Source organism: Rhinatrema bivittatum, chromosome 2, assembly GCF_901001135.1.
Source record: "Rhinatrema bivittatum chromosome 2, aRhiBiv1.1, whole genome shotgun sequence".
Taxonomy (NCBI): Eukaryota; Metazoa; Chordata; class Amphibia; order Gymnophiona; family Rhinatrematidae; genus Rhinatrema; species Rhinatrema bivittatum.
The window spans coordinates 445,717,643-445,732,133 of NC_042616.1; the positions used below are offsets into that span (position 1 = coordinate 445,717,643).

Here is a 14,491-nt window from a genome sequence, read left to right on the forward strand (position 1 = left end):
GCAGCTCTCACAGTGCTTGTACTTTTTACAGCAGGCCATCCTAAATTGCATCAGTATTTTTTTTTTTTAATATACATGTCATCACATCTGTCAGCAGCTTGAAGCAATTTTACAACATTTTACTGATAAGACATTTGGATGCTGACATTACAGTTTGTAAAGCACCTGCGTACTAGCAGTTCCAAGGGCATGCAGTCCCCACAATGCTTAAAGTGCAACCAGAAAACCATGAGTAGTTTTAGCTCCAAATTCGTATAACAGTATAGCCAGAAAGGGAAGCAGTATGTTGTCTATTACCCTTCTCTCTCCTGCTTCTCCATATCTCCTCTGTCTAGCTGTTGCCAACATGTTTTTTTTTTCCACAAAGGAGAGGAGGGGAAGAAAGGACTGCAGGAAGCCCAATGGCTAGTTAATTGTGGCTAGGGGGAGCTTCCTGATTCTGTGACTAACCATGGAAGAGTGCTGGGCCCCATACGAAAAAGGCTGTTTGTTCACGGACATATGTTTAAATGCCAGCCGTGCTCATTGACCAGTGCAACCATGGTAAGGACTGCAGTGATCCTGAGGATCCTGCCAGTGCCTTGAAGATGATTCGTTTCTATACCACATGAATTTTTATATTTCCTAGCATGTAGCAGATGGACTCAGGACCAATGGGTATAGTGTACTCCTGATAGCAGTTGGAGATGGATCAGATTTCAATCTGACGTCAGCCCTAGTACATATACCCCTGCAGGAAGTGCAGCTCTTTAGTAGGGACTCTATGCATGCTCGCACAGCGTTAGAGTAATTTTACCAAAGAAAACCAAAATAAGAAGAAATCTTACCTCTACAGACGAGCCCCGCTCTCCTGCGGTGACACCCATTGGGTCCCTCCCCCAGTTGAGAATTCCCGATGTGATTTCCACGATCCCTCGGAGGTAAGCCTCGGTCCGGCGGCCAACCCTCGGCGGGGACCTAGCCCCTGACATCGGGTAAGGCTGAGAGGCAGCGGGTGCAACTTTGAGCGCGGTGGTGAAGGTATTTTCCCTCTCCCCCCGCAGCTGGAGACCGCCCGGAACGAGACCGGGAAGTGCAGAGACAAGGTAAGGTAGAAATCTATTTAAAAGTCTCCGGTCTCCGAAGCTCAAGGAATCGCACAGGTCGTCAGCTGGCACCAGTGCCACCGGGTTGATCTGCCCTAGCAGGGCTAGACCCTGGTCAGATCCAAGGGTCCTCCCACATGGAGACCCTCCGAGGTGGTCGCCATATTGTCCGCGTGGTCGCTGTCACCATTTTGATCTGTTCGCCGCCCTGTCTGCCATTCCAATCCGTGCGCACAGAGGCGAGCCGTGCGCACAAATACCTTGTGCGCACAACGTCGCGCGCCCAAGTACCGTGCGCACAAGCGACGCGCATAGCCACACGCTTACTGTGCTGGGCACATAACTTCGATCTGTGCGCATAACAGCACGCACATCTCCTTAGCGTGCACCAAACCTAAGCGCACAACTTCGACGCACTGGAGAGCACAACTGTATCTTACGTGCACAAGCCATGGCACCACTGGAAAAGAAACTCAAAGCTCAGGGCCTTTGCCCAGCATGCCACATTAGAGCTGCACAGCATGAGGAGGCAACGGCCCTGTGTATACAATGCGAAGAGGCCCTAGGGGATCCAACTCATGGCCCTCCCCAGCCGGTTCCAGCCTCTCGAGCAGTATGCCGGACCTAGCATTGCACAGCGGGACCCCCCCCCCTCAAACGGGGCTCCCCAGGGACACGGCGCCCCTTAGTCTAGATCCAGCATCTATCTCCTGGGTGGAATTCTTCAAAGATCTGCATACCTTCGTCCACGTGCAACTGGGGCCTCATATAATACGGCCACAGGCTCCACCAGAGGACCTCAACATCCCGGGACCCTCTATGCCCAGGGAAGTGATCCCACCGCCCAGAAGCTCCACCTTCGGGGACAAGGACAACTCGGATGAGGATTCAGAACCCCTGGAGGAAGGGGAACTCCCTCCGGGGACAGAGCCCCACCGAACCATGAGACGCTTCTTCACCAAGGACGAGCTTCCAGACCTGGTCACATACAGCTTAAAATAGCTTGCTATCCCGGGCACAAGTGCCTCGGGGGAACCTAAGACGAACCCACTACTAGAGGGACTCCGTCAGACCTCCCGCCATTTCCCACTATTACAAGCCGTCCAGCAACTAATTGACCTGGAATGGGATGCCCCAGAAACTACGTTCAAAGGGGGCCAGGCTCTGGCAGCCATGTACCCTCTGGACCCAGCCGCCAAAGATCTCCTGGCATGTCCGAAAGTGGATGCCATGGTCTGCGCGGTCTCTAAGCGCACTACTATCCCGGTGGAAGGAGGAGCAGCACTCAAGGATGCTCAAGACAGACATCTGGAATCTATCCTCAAACAGTCCTTTGATGTCTCTGCTATGTCTTTACAGATCGTGGCCTGCTGTGCCGTGGTGACACGTGCCTGCTTAGCACAGACCAGGAACAACACACTCCTGGGGAGGCCCTGGAACCAGCAGTATCATTCCTCGCGGACGCCGCTTCTGATCTGGTATGCACTGCAGCTAGAGGAGTGTCATCCGCCGTGGCAGCCAGAAGACAAATCTGGCTCTGAAACTGGTCAGCCGATGTATCCTCCAAAACGAGACTCACAAGGATGCCTTTCAAGGAAACACTCCTGTTTGGAAGCAAACTAGAGAAACTAGCCAACAAATGGGGCGAGTCCCCACTGCCGCTGCTACCAGAGGACAGGAATAAGAGAAACCAGCGATCCTTCCCCCGAACCTCCAGGGGCAGAGGATCACAGCGCTTCAACCCATATAGAAGCACGTATCAAGCGGCCCGCCCTGCAGGCCGGAGCCAGTCCTTTCGGAACAAGCACAACAAAAGGGGAGCCAGCTCGGGCTCAGGCCCCAGCCGCACCCCACAATGAAAATCAGCCAACCCGTCTAAAGGAAGAAGCGATAGGGGGACAGACTTGCCCTATTCTACCAAAGATGGGTCGAGATAACTTCGGACAAGTGGGTCCTATCCATCATTCGAGAGGGATATTACCTGGATTTTCACCACTTCCCTCCGGACAAGTTTGTGGAATCTCCCTGCCATGACCCTTCCAAGAGGATGGCAGTGGAAGCTACACTGACCTGATTGCTAGCCTTAGAGGCTATAACACCGGTGCCTCCACAACAAATAAATACTGGACGTTATTCCATCTATTTTATTGTCCCCAAGAAAGAAGGAATGTTCAGACCCATCCTGGACATCAAGGCAGTCAACCGTCACCTGAAGATTCCTCGCTTCCGCATGGAAACCCTACGCTCGGTAATAAGGGCGATACAACCGGGAGAGTTCCTTACATCCCTGGATCTATTGGAAGCCTACCTACACAATCCGATCCATCAAGAGCATCAGCATTTTCTACACTTCTTGATCCTGGACCGTCACTACCAGTTCCGGGCACTACCTTTCACCCCATACGTTCACCAAGATCATAGTGGTGGTGGCAGCAACACTGAGGAAGGAAGGAATCCGCGTACACCCTTATCTAGACTATTGGCTGATCAGGGCAAAATCCCCAGAGGAAAGCCACCAGGCAACCAACAGAGTCAAAACTCTACTGGAGAGCCTCGGGTGGGTGGTTAACACAAACAAGAGCTGCCTGCAGCCCTCCCAATCTCTAGAATACTTGGGAGTCCGGTTTGACACCAAACAAGACAAGGTCATCCTGACACCGACAAGGAGATCAAAACTGATGACCCAGTTACGAACCCTGTTGAGCAATCTTCGCCCCACAGCGTGGGATTACCTACAAGTCCTCGGCCTCATGGCATCCACACTGGAAGTAGTGCCATGGGCACGAGCTCACATGAGACCACTACAACGCTCACTACTATCACGATGGTATCCACTGTCCCAGAACTACACCGTACGTCTTCTGCTCCCGGACAGAGTTTGGGTCCGACTACGATGGTGGCAACAAGAAGCCCATCTGAGCCAGGGAACGAGACTATCCTCACCAACCTGGATCCTACTCACCACAGATGTCAGCCTACAAGGATGGGGAGCACACTGCCAGGAGCTAACCGCCCAAGGGCAATGGATCAAAGAAGAGTCGGGATGGAACATCAATTGCCTAGAAGCCCAGGCAGTCAGAGTAGCCTGCCTAAGGTTCGGTCACAGACTCTGAGATAAAGCGGTCAGAGTAATGTCAGACAACGCCACAACAGTGGCCTACATCAACCGTCAGGGAGGAACCAGAAGCCAACAGGTGTCTCTGGAAATAGACTTCCTAATGTCATGGGCGGAAGTGAATCTTCAAGAGATCTCGGCCGTCCACATCACCGGGAAAGACAACGTTGCTGCGGACTACCTCAGCAGAGAAAGTCTAGACCCAGGAGAATGGAGGCTGTCTACCACAGTATTCCAATTGATAGTAAATCGTTGGGGAACACCAACCATGGACCTCCTGGCAAACCGGTCCAATGCCCAAGTACCCAGTTTCTTCAGCCGCAGGCGGGTACCCCAGTCCTAGGGAATCGATACCCTGGTACAGACCTGGCCACAGAAGACTGTTATATGCCTTCCCGCTGTGGCCCCTATTGGGCGCAATCATCCACAAGATAGAACACCACAGGGGACCAGTACTTCTAGTGGCCCCGGACTGGCCAATAAGACCGTGGTACGCAGACATGCGAAGACAGCTGGCAGGGAGCCCCCTTCCGCTACCTCCACACAGAGACCTGCTCCAGCAGGGACCGATCCTCCACGAGGATCCAGCTCGATTCTCTTACAGTCTGGCCATTGAGAGGACTCGCCTAAGGAAGAGCGGATACTAGGGGCGGTAATTGACACCCTACTCCGAGCACGCAAGTTCTCCACATCCCTAACATACATAAGGATTTGGAGAGTATTCGAAGCCTGGTACGAGGACCGCGACCTCATACCACACTCAGTCAAAATTCCTGCGATTTTGGAATACCTGCAGAACGGCCTACAGAAGGGATTGTCTCTCAACTCCATCAAGGTACAGGTGGCCGCATTGTCATGCTACGGAACCAAGAGCAAGAGCGGCAGCATAGCCTCACACCTCGATGTCTCCCCCTTTCTGAAAGGAGTCAAGCAGATCCCACCACCCCTGAAGTGGCCGGTGCCTCTTTGGAACCTCAACCTGGTCTTAGATTTCCTAGCAGGAACCTCCTTCAGACCTCTCTGTGGCCTGTCTCTCCGACTATTAACACTGAAGACAGCCTTCCTGCTGGCAGTCTGTTCGGCCCGTCGTATATCCGAGCTACAAGCACTGTCTTGTCGAGAGCCGTTCCTCAGACTCACCCCGGGAACCATCCAGTTACGCACAGTTCCGTCGTTCCTCCTCAAAGTGGTGTCTCACTTCCATCTCAACCAAACCATCTCGCTACCATCGCCAGATGAGCATAAGAATTCAGAAGAGGCTCGAAGTCTACGCCATCTCATCGTCAGCAGGCTCCTAGTCCGATACCTGGAAAGGTCGGAATCCGTACGAAAGACGGACCATCTATTTGTCCTTCACAGCGGGAAGAAGCAAGGGGAAGCGGCCTCGCGAGCGACCATAGCCCGCTGGATCAAAGAAGTCATCAAGGCGGCCTACGTAGAAGCAGGCAAGCCACCGCCTTTACAAGTCTAGGCCCATTCCGCTAGAGCCCAGGCAGTGTCCTGGGCAGAAACCAAGATGCTGTCACCTGCCGAGATTTGCAGGGCGGCGACATGGTCCTCCATCCACACCTTCTCCAGGTTTTACCGCCTGGATGTTCAGGCTCAGGAGGACACAGCATTTGCAAGGGCAGTAATAAGTGGGTCACGGGCAGCCTCCCACCCAGTTCGGGAGTAGCTTTTATACATCCCATTGGTCCTGAGTTCATCTGCTACACGCTAGGAAATGGAGAAATTACTTACCTGATAATTTCGTTTTCCTTAGTGTAGACAGATGGACTCAGCATCCCACCCACGGCTGCCATTACTGATGGAATTCTCGGGGGACGTCCCTGGGAGCAAGTGATTCACGGGTAAGCCATGCTTTCCTTCATCTAGGACACCCATCCTACTGGGTGTCGACGTTTCTCGGTTGAGGGCACTGGCGGTCTCCAGCTATAGTCAATTCAACCGGTTCAATTAATTAAGTTAACCAAGTTATAAAGTTAATCAAGTTATTCAAATTATTCAGTCATGCATATATCCACAATGCTTTTCGAGGAGAATACTGAAGAGCTGCATTTCCTGCAGGGGTATATGTAGTAGGGCTGACGTCAGATTGAAATCTGATCCGTCTCCAACTGCTATCAGGAGTACACTATACCCATTGGTCCTGAGGCCATCTGTCTACACTAAGGAAAACGAAATTATCAGGTAAGTAATTTCTCCAATTGGCATATAACTTGTGCGGTTCTCGCCAAATGTACATTATAAGCAGTGCTCGAAGAGCCTTGGTGATGTCACTGTTTTTGTCTGATAAGATATATTTGGCGGGAACCGCACAGTTTATAAAATACCATGTATTTCTGCTCTGAAAGTAATGCATCTGTTTCAGTACGAGCAAACACATTTGTAATGCAGATGCAAGCATATGTTCTCTAAATATTAAAAAAAAAAAAACATGTTTAATATTTTGCAAGCATGCTAATTGTAAAAATTGATGTGTAATAACCCAGAAGTAAAGACAGAGGCAGGAATACTTGAAATTGTGTGCATACATTGCTTCTGAAAATGCTTACTTGCTTGTGTACTTGGAATCACTCCATCAGTTCATCCAGGCCCTCCAGCACTTCACCCTGAGCTCCCACCAGCTACGTAGTAACATAGGGGCCGATGCAGTAAGACGCATGCTGAAAATGGGCATTCGTATTGAGCGCCCGTTTTTCCTACAGGTCGCGCAGCCACATGCCTTTTCCTCCTGATACAGTATTTAAATGAGATGCAGCATAAAACAGGGAGCGCTAGGGAAGAAATATGCGGCTCTGGCTCTCAAAAGAGGTTATTGCATCGGGCGCCCACAATTGCAACGGGTGCTCAATACGAGCGTCCATTTTGATCGCTCTTCTTTTGGTTATTTTGCTGAGGTGCCGATTTTTATTTTTATTGGTGCAGTTTATTAAATCAGGCACCCATTGCTACGGGCGTCTAAGTTGTGTGGTCATAAGATACATGCGCTGCTTTTTGAGCAAATCAATATACATTTGTTTTTCGCCACCGCAAGCAGTGAATTCGAAGCCGGGATGATATTAAGGAGGACACCACATGTATCACAACACAGAGGACCATGTTTTGTAATGCTTATCATGAGCCATTGACAGCGCGTTAACTTTACTCCATCTCTGGAGATGGAGTTAAATTCCCCGCGTTGAAAAATGTGTGTTGGGCTCCAGGTGCTGTACTGCATCACGCGGTAATAGTTGATGTCCTCATCTAAATGGAATTTGCATGCATTGGGCGCCGTCTGGTTCACGTTTATTAGGGTGTGCGTTTGAACACGCTGATCTCTTTACTGCATTGGGTGCTAGTCTAGGGTGCCCAAAACACATGCCAGGCTGGGCACGGTTTATTGCATCAGCCCCATAGTGAATGACGGCAGTTAAAGTCGAAAATGGCCCATCTAATTTGCCCGGCAAGTTTTTTTTTTTTTTTTTTTTTTTTCATTTAAGGGAACTAACAATTGCTGCTTCATGCAGGCTGCCCCGAAGCAGAAATGTAAACTTTAGGTATAATAGTAAAGTTACCCTATTTGTTTGTTTCCATTCTCTAGCCTCCAGGGATCTGCGGTGTTTATCCCATGCCCTTTTGAATTCCTTTACAGTTCTCGTCTTCACCACCTCTTCCGGGAGAGAATTCCATGCATTCACCACCCTCTCCTTGAAGAAATATTTCCTGACTTTGTTTTTGCATCTTCCCCTTGGAATTTCTTATTGTGACCCCCCCTAGTTTTGCAGCTTCCTGTCTATCGAAAAAGATTTGATTTTTGCACATCGTTAATTCCTTTCAGGTATCTGAAGGTCTGCGTCGTATCTCCCAGAAAGACTAAGACAAATACAAGTCCTGATTTCAGTTGTGTGAGTCAATCAGCAGGTGTAAAAGTGTTCGGACAAGCTCAGAAATGCATGGGTATAGACGACTTATAAAATAACAATTTGTGCCTGTACTTCTGAAACCGTTCCCTCCCCACAGAATGCCTCTAAGCCGCCCCCTTTTCTCCCCATTCATATTTACACGTGATACTGCAAGTATATGCAGCACTCGAATTATAAAATAGCATATATGGGTGTACAAGCTGTATATGCTAATTTCATGTGCGCAACCCCCATGTAATTCTATGAAAATTACTTTCAAAAATTTCCATGTCCATCGAGCCCAGAATCCTGTGTCTTGACAGTGGCTAATCCAGATATTTAAGGAGTACCAGGTAGATCCCAAAGAGTAGATCTGATCTTTATTACTCATTCCCAGGCTAATAATATTATGGAACTTGTCCAAACCACCTTTAAAACCTGCTATGCTAGTTACCTTGATCACAACCTCTGGCAACAGATTCCACAGCTTGAATGTGAGCTGAGTGAAAAAGTACTTTCAACAGTCTGTTTTGAATCTGTTGGTAGTTAGTTTCGTGGAGTGTCCCCCTTGTTTTAGCATTATTTGAAAGAGGAAGTAACCGTCTTTTGTTTATCCATTCCACCCTACATGATTTTATAAGCTTCCATCATGCTCCCTCTCAGCCGTCTCTTTTCCAAGCTGAAGAGCCCTAACCTGCGTAGCCTTTCATCATAGGAGAAATGTTCCACCTCCTTTATAATTTTTGTCGCCCTCCTCTGCACCTTTTCTAGTTCCTCTGTGGCTTTCTTGAGATGCGACCAGAACTGCACACAAGATGTGGTTGCATCATGACATGATTCGGAGGCAGTCTGATATTTTCTGTTTTTATTCTCCATTCCTTTTCAGGTTATTCCTATCATTCTGTTTTGCTTTTTTCGACCGCTGCACATTGAGCATTGGATTTCAATGTATTGTCGACAAGGGCTCCAGAGTCTTTTCCTGGTTAGTGACTCCCAGTGTAGAACCCAGCGTTGTATTTTTGTAATTAGGATTATTTTACCCTATGGGTGTGCACTTTTCTGCATTAAATTTCATGTGCCATTCATTTGTTCAGTCTCCTAGTCTCACAGGTTCCTTCTGTCATTCCTCACAACCTGCTGCTATTTTAACAACTTTGAGTAATTTTGTGTCATCTACAAATTTGATCACCTTACTCATCGTTCCCTTTTCGAGATTATTTATAGATAAATTTAAACACTGGTCCCAGTACAGATCTCTGAGGCACTTCACTAGTTTCCTTTTCCCATTGGGAAGACTGACCATTTAGTCATTCTCTTTGTGTCCAGCTGTTATGGTTAAGCGGTGTTTGGGTGGATTTTTGGGTACTGTGGCAGGTGACCACGCCCACGGGGAGGGGCCCCGTGGGGAGCCACAGTACTGGGCTAGACTCAGGACGCACAAACACAGAATGAGATCTTTTATTGTACAGCTTGAGGTATACCACCAGAGGGCAGTAGTGAGGTAGTCTGGATGTAGCAGTCTCGGGACCCTTGGCAGAGGGGACCCTTCTCACCCCGTTGGTATAGGGGAATTCTGGTGTAGGTTTCCCAGTAAGTCAATGCTGTGGAGAAGACAGACTGAGAGTTAGATTACTCACTAGATGGTAGCTGTAGGTATGCGATTCCACCAGGCTGAAGTAGATGGATACAGGCACCGAGGCAGGGAGAGCAGGCCCTCGAGGAGCGAGTACCTGATCCCTGTAAGGCACCTGAAATAAAGCAGAGGGCCCCCGAGGAGCGGGTACCCAAGTTAGTCAATACCCTGAAGGGCAGAGAGAGAGCTTCCAGCGGTAGCACGGAAGGGGCAGAGTAGCTTAGACAGGACGAATCCGAGTCTTTGCTAACTCAGTGAGCTAGCAATCGAATACAGACTATATACCCGGATGGCGTGACGTCACTTGAGGGGGATGCCCCCGAGGTTCGCGCCAATGCTGGAATAAAGACGTGGGTGGCATGCGCACCCACGTCTAGGCTCTTGGGAGGAGCATGGTGGGAGGCAGCACCATAGCCATTCCGGGGACGCCGGAGAGGGCGGCTTACAGATGCGGCGGTAGCCATTTTCCCAAGGTAAGCGGGAGGAGCCGTGAACAAGGTGAGGCAAACGGGGTGAAGCCGACTAGGACCGACAGATTCAACACCAGCATTTTACCAGGTGCCTGAATACAGTAAGGCAGTTCTTCCTGTCCTCATTTCTTATCAGTTTCCTCTATGAAGGACTTTCTCATGGACCAAAATGCAAATACATTATGTTTAGGGTGGCCAACTTCTGGTCCTCAAGACAGACACACACAGGCTTGGTTTACAGGATATCCATAATGGTTCTGCATGAGATAGATCTGCATACAATGGAGGCAGTGCATACAAATCTCTGCATGCATATTTATTGTGGATATCCTGAAAACCAGGCCTGTGTGTGGCTCTCAGACTGGAGTTGGCCACTCCTGCACTGTGCTAACTGGCTTACGTTTGCCCCCATATTTGTTCACACCTTCAAAGAACTCTACTAAATTAAGAAGGGTTTGACCTCCCTTTCTGTTCCCCTTTAACATGCACGGTAAAGCCTCTGTGCATTAAGATGCACTCTAAAATTCGTTACCTAGACCCCACTGTCTGCAGTTGCTTGCAGCTAAACTAGCATTAGTTGTATAGATTAAGCACAGTACTCAGAAGTTTGATTATGTGATATTGAAAGAGAAAGTAAACTGAGCAGACTAGCTGGACTCTCTGGGCCTCCTCTGCTGCCATATTCACTGTTTCTTTGGCTATTAATCCCAATATACTGAAACATTCTGTGTAAATGTTTATTGGAGCAGGAGGTAAGCCCTGTGAAAGTTACTGAAGCATTAGCCTATTCACTGACAAAGGGGGGTTCACCTCTTTGGGTATAAGGGAATTTTGTGACTTTAAAAAAAAAAAAGCTATTATAGTTTGAAAATGTTATTGTCAAAGTGTATCCAGCCATTTTCTCAGCACAGCAGGGGCTTTCCAGTGGTGGATATCTTGTCAGTGACCCATGATCCCTCTGAAATGGACCCAATAGGTATAACTATAGCTCTTAACAGGATTAATTCAGTGCAAGGGGAATTTGGGGTAACATAACAGTGCAGGGTAAAACATTGCTTCCAATTCTCGGAACTCAGTTTGTCTAGCCTCAGAAAATGTAATCTAGTGAGAGGATGTTGCTGGGGCTTGATGTTCAGTAGCATGCACATCTAGAGTGTGATTGAAAATGTACTCAAATTAACATACTGTAGCTGGCTAGATTTAAGTAGGATGCCATACTGAAAATAAGCTTATGTCTCAGAAACCCCAGTCTGCATTCAAGTCCTCCATTCTGCCGAGAAGTGACTCCTGCAGCTGGTCGATGACCCCCGCAGACCAAAGACTGCCTCTCTTTACTTCTATCCTTCTCCAGACTCAGCCTTTAACCTTGGAAGTTCTCTTTCAGAAAGCTGGCAAGAGGTGGGAGAAAATGACCCCCCCCCCCCCCCCCCCCCCCCCCCCAGCTCCGGCTGCACTAAGTTCAGAATGGTGCCAGATGATCCTCACGTTCCAAGCCCTAATTCCATCAGTTAAAAAGATGTGTTGCTCCTTTTAAACACACTTTAGTGAAGTCACATTATTGCATTTATTTATTAGTGGCAGTTTCTTTTTTATGAGTTTTACTCAAGATACCGACGTTGGAGCAGTTGCTGCCAAACATCAGTTCCTGTGTGAGCCTGAAAAAAATTCACTCAGAGTGACTATTTGTCGGAAATATAATCTTGTGTTATAAATTAGGTATATATTAAAACCTAGAGATATTTGAAATACAGCATGCTTAAAGAACAGCAAACACCTAGATGCATTCGTTTTGTCAGAAAGAATAGTATACAGCACAGCAGAAGAGGCTTTCAAAAAAGACACAGTATTTGCTCGTAGTCTTTTTGCTTCTTTCAGAGAAGCAGTGGGCATTATTTTTGTATTTTATGTCAGGCTGAAGGCTCCTACAGCACACACTCAGATACTAAGTCTCAATACTGATTTTCTCTTAGGGCAAGCAGGATGGTAGTCCTCACACATGGGTGACATCATCGGATGGAACCCGGCACGGAAAACTTATGTCAGAGTTTCTAGAACTTTGATTGGCTCACTGAGCATGCCCAGCATGCCACTATCAATGCGTCCACGCGGGTTCCCTCTTCAGTCTCTTCTTTTCTACGGAGCTTTTGCCTCATACTTGTGGAGCTCTGCTCTTTTTCTTCAGTTTTTCGACTGTTTTTCTACACCGGATCCCTCTTCTTTAGTTGGTTCCTCTCAGAGCAGCCTGGTAAGTTGTTTTTTTTTTTTGCTCTTCTGTGTGGTCGATTCCCAGTAGTGTCACTCCTTCAGTGACTGCCAGTCATCGACCTCTCGCCAGATCTTTTTTGAATGGCGTCGGGTTTTTGCTGATGCCCCAATGCCCGTGGACCATGTCTCTCACAGATCCGCATGAGGTTTGCGTCCTCTGCCTGGGGGCATTGCACAACATCTGGGGGTGTAGTTTTTGTGATCAAATGTCGCCCAAGGGTCGTCGCGCCCAGTTAGATAAAATGGAAAAACTTTTCGGTTCCAGGAAATCTAATCCATTGACTCCGGCTTAGGGGGCATTGACACCAAAAAGCTGCAGGGAGCTTATTGACATGGTGCCTTTGCTTTCCACTCCCCCTCCAGGGCCCTCTCGGGAAAGAGGTACAGAAGATAGGCCATCGTTGTGCTCCAAGACATTGGAGTCATCTCAGTCCACCTCGGCGCCGGGGAAAGACCAGGCCAAGCACTGTGGGAAACCTTGGAAGCATTGTCACCGGTTGCCATTAGCACTGGCACCTGCTGTGATGCCACCGAAGCAACCCCGCGGAGAGAAGGCATCGACCTCCATTGAACCAAGGAGTCCCAGGCATTCCCCACAGATACTGGTGCCGGGCACCGAGCTCCCTCTGGGCTCAGAAGGAGTTCTGGTTATACCTTCACCTCCTCCTCAGTCCGTTCCGTCTTCGGTGGACTTCCAGGAGGAGCTGGACCGCAGGGTGCAGCTGGCGGTGCTCCAAGCTTCAGGGCATCGAGCTGCCGGTGCTCCCACCGGTGTTGGAGCCTGCACCTTCAATGTTGGCACCGCTGCTGGATCACCTCAATGTCCTCCTGGGCGTCTTGCCTACAAAGCAGTTGCCAGTCCTCTGGGTGTCCATCAATGCCCCAGCAGCCACCGATGCCTCCTCCATCAGGGCAATTCCCATCGTGGGTTCCTCTGAGGAGGATAAATCGCTGAGGCCTGCAGCACCATCGGAGTCATTGGTACTGCGTCCAGTGTTGTCCGGTCCATTCTCAGACCTTTAGGGGTCTCTGTGCCCTTGATGCCAAAACAGAGAGGCCTGAGCAGGGACTCTCCATGATGGCCTCCAGGGGACCTTAGGGGTAGATTTTTAAACCGATGCAACAATTTTATAACCTGCACATGCATGTTATAAAATCGGCCGCGCACACGGGGGGGAATTATGCAATTTTCGTGCGGCGATGCATCCTGGCCTTCCCCAGTTCCCTATCCCCTACTTAACTTCTCTTCCGCTATCTAACCCTCGCTTTTTTTTTTTTTTTACCTTTTGCTCCTCAACAGGAGCAGTAGCAATTTGTGTACGCCGGCAGGGTGCCAGCGCACACTTCCCCAGCACAGCAGCAAATGGCCGGCTGCCTCCAGCCCTGGGCCCGGCACTTATTCATGTACCGGGGTTTACGCACATGCCCGGGCCCGTTTGAAAATTGGTCCGGCGCACGTAAACCCCGGGATTTATGCAAGCCGGGTTTTTAAAATCCATCCATTAGTGAGGAGGATGCCCCATAAGACCCGTGGGGGGGGGGGGGACACAAGACCTCGGAGTAGTTTTCGGATGACTCGGGGATCTTCCTTCAGTCCCAGCTCCTCCAGAAGAGAAGCACCGGTCCCCACCGGAGGATATAAAATTTGCGGGCTTTGTTCGGGCCATGGCAGAAGCTATCTTGTTCCAACTCCTGACAGAGGAGGATGCTCGACATAAAATACTTGAAATCCTCCAATTTGTTGATGCTACAAAAGAGGTGGTGACCGTTCCTGTTCATGATATATTTAAGGAGTCTTCAGATCTGCCTTCCTCCGATCAGTCGGAAGGCAGATGCAGTCTACTTGGTACAGCAGGCCTTGGGTTTTGAGAAACGTCAGCTCCCACATCAATCAGTTGTGGTAGAATTTGCCCTGAAAAAGGCCAAGAGTTCCCGCACCCACGCTTCCGCTCCCCTGGGTTGGGAGCATAGAGCAGGGTGCTTTGCTGATCACCCGTATTGCTTCCTATCAGCTGTACATGACCCAGTACAACCAAAAC

General features: G+C 49.2%; 1 protein-coding gene across 1 annotated transcript in view; it reads left to right on the plus strand.

The window, feature by feature from the left end:
• RETREG1 (reticulophagy regulator 1) overlaps positions 1-14,491 on the plus strand; it is a 302,227-nt gene that overhangs the window by 28,768 nt on the left and 258,968 nt on the right. The window lies entirely within an intron of this gene.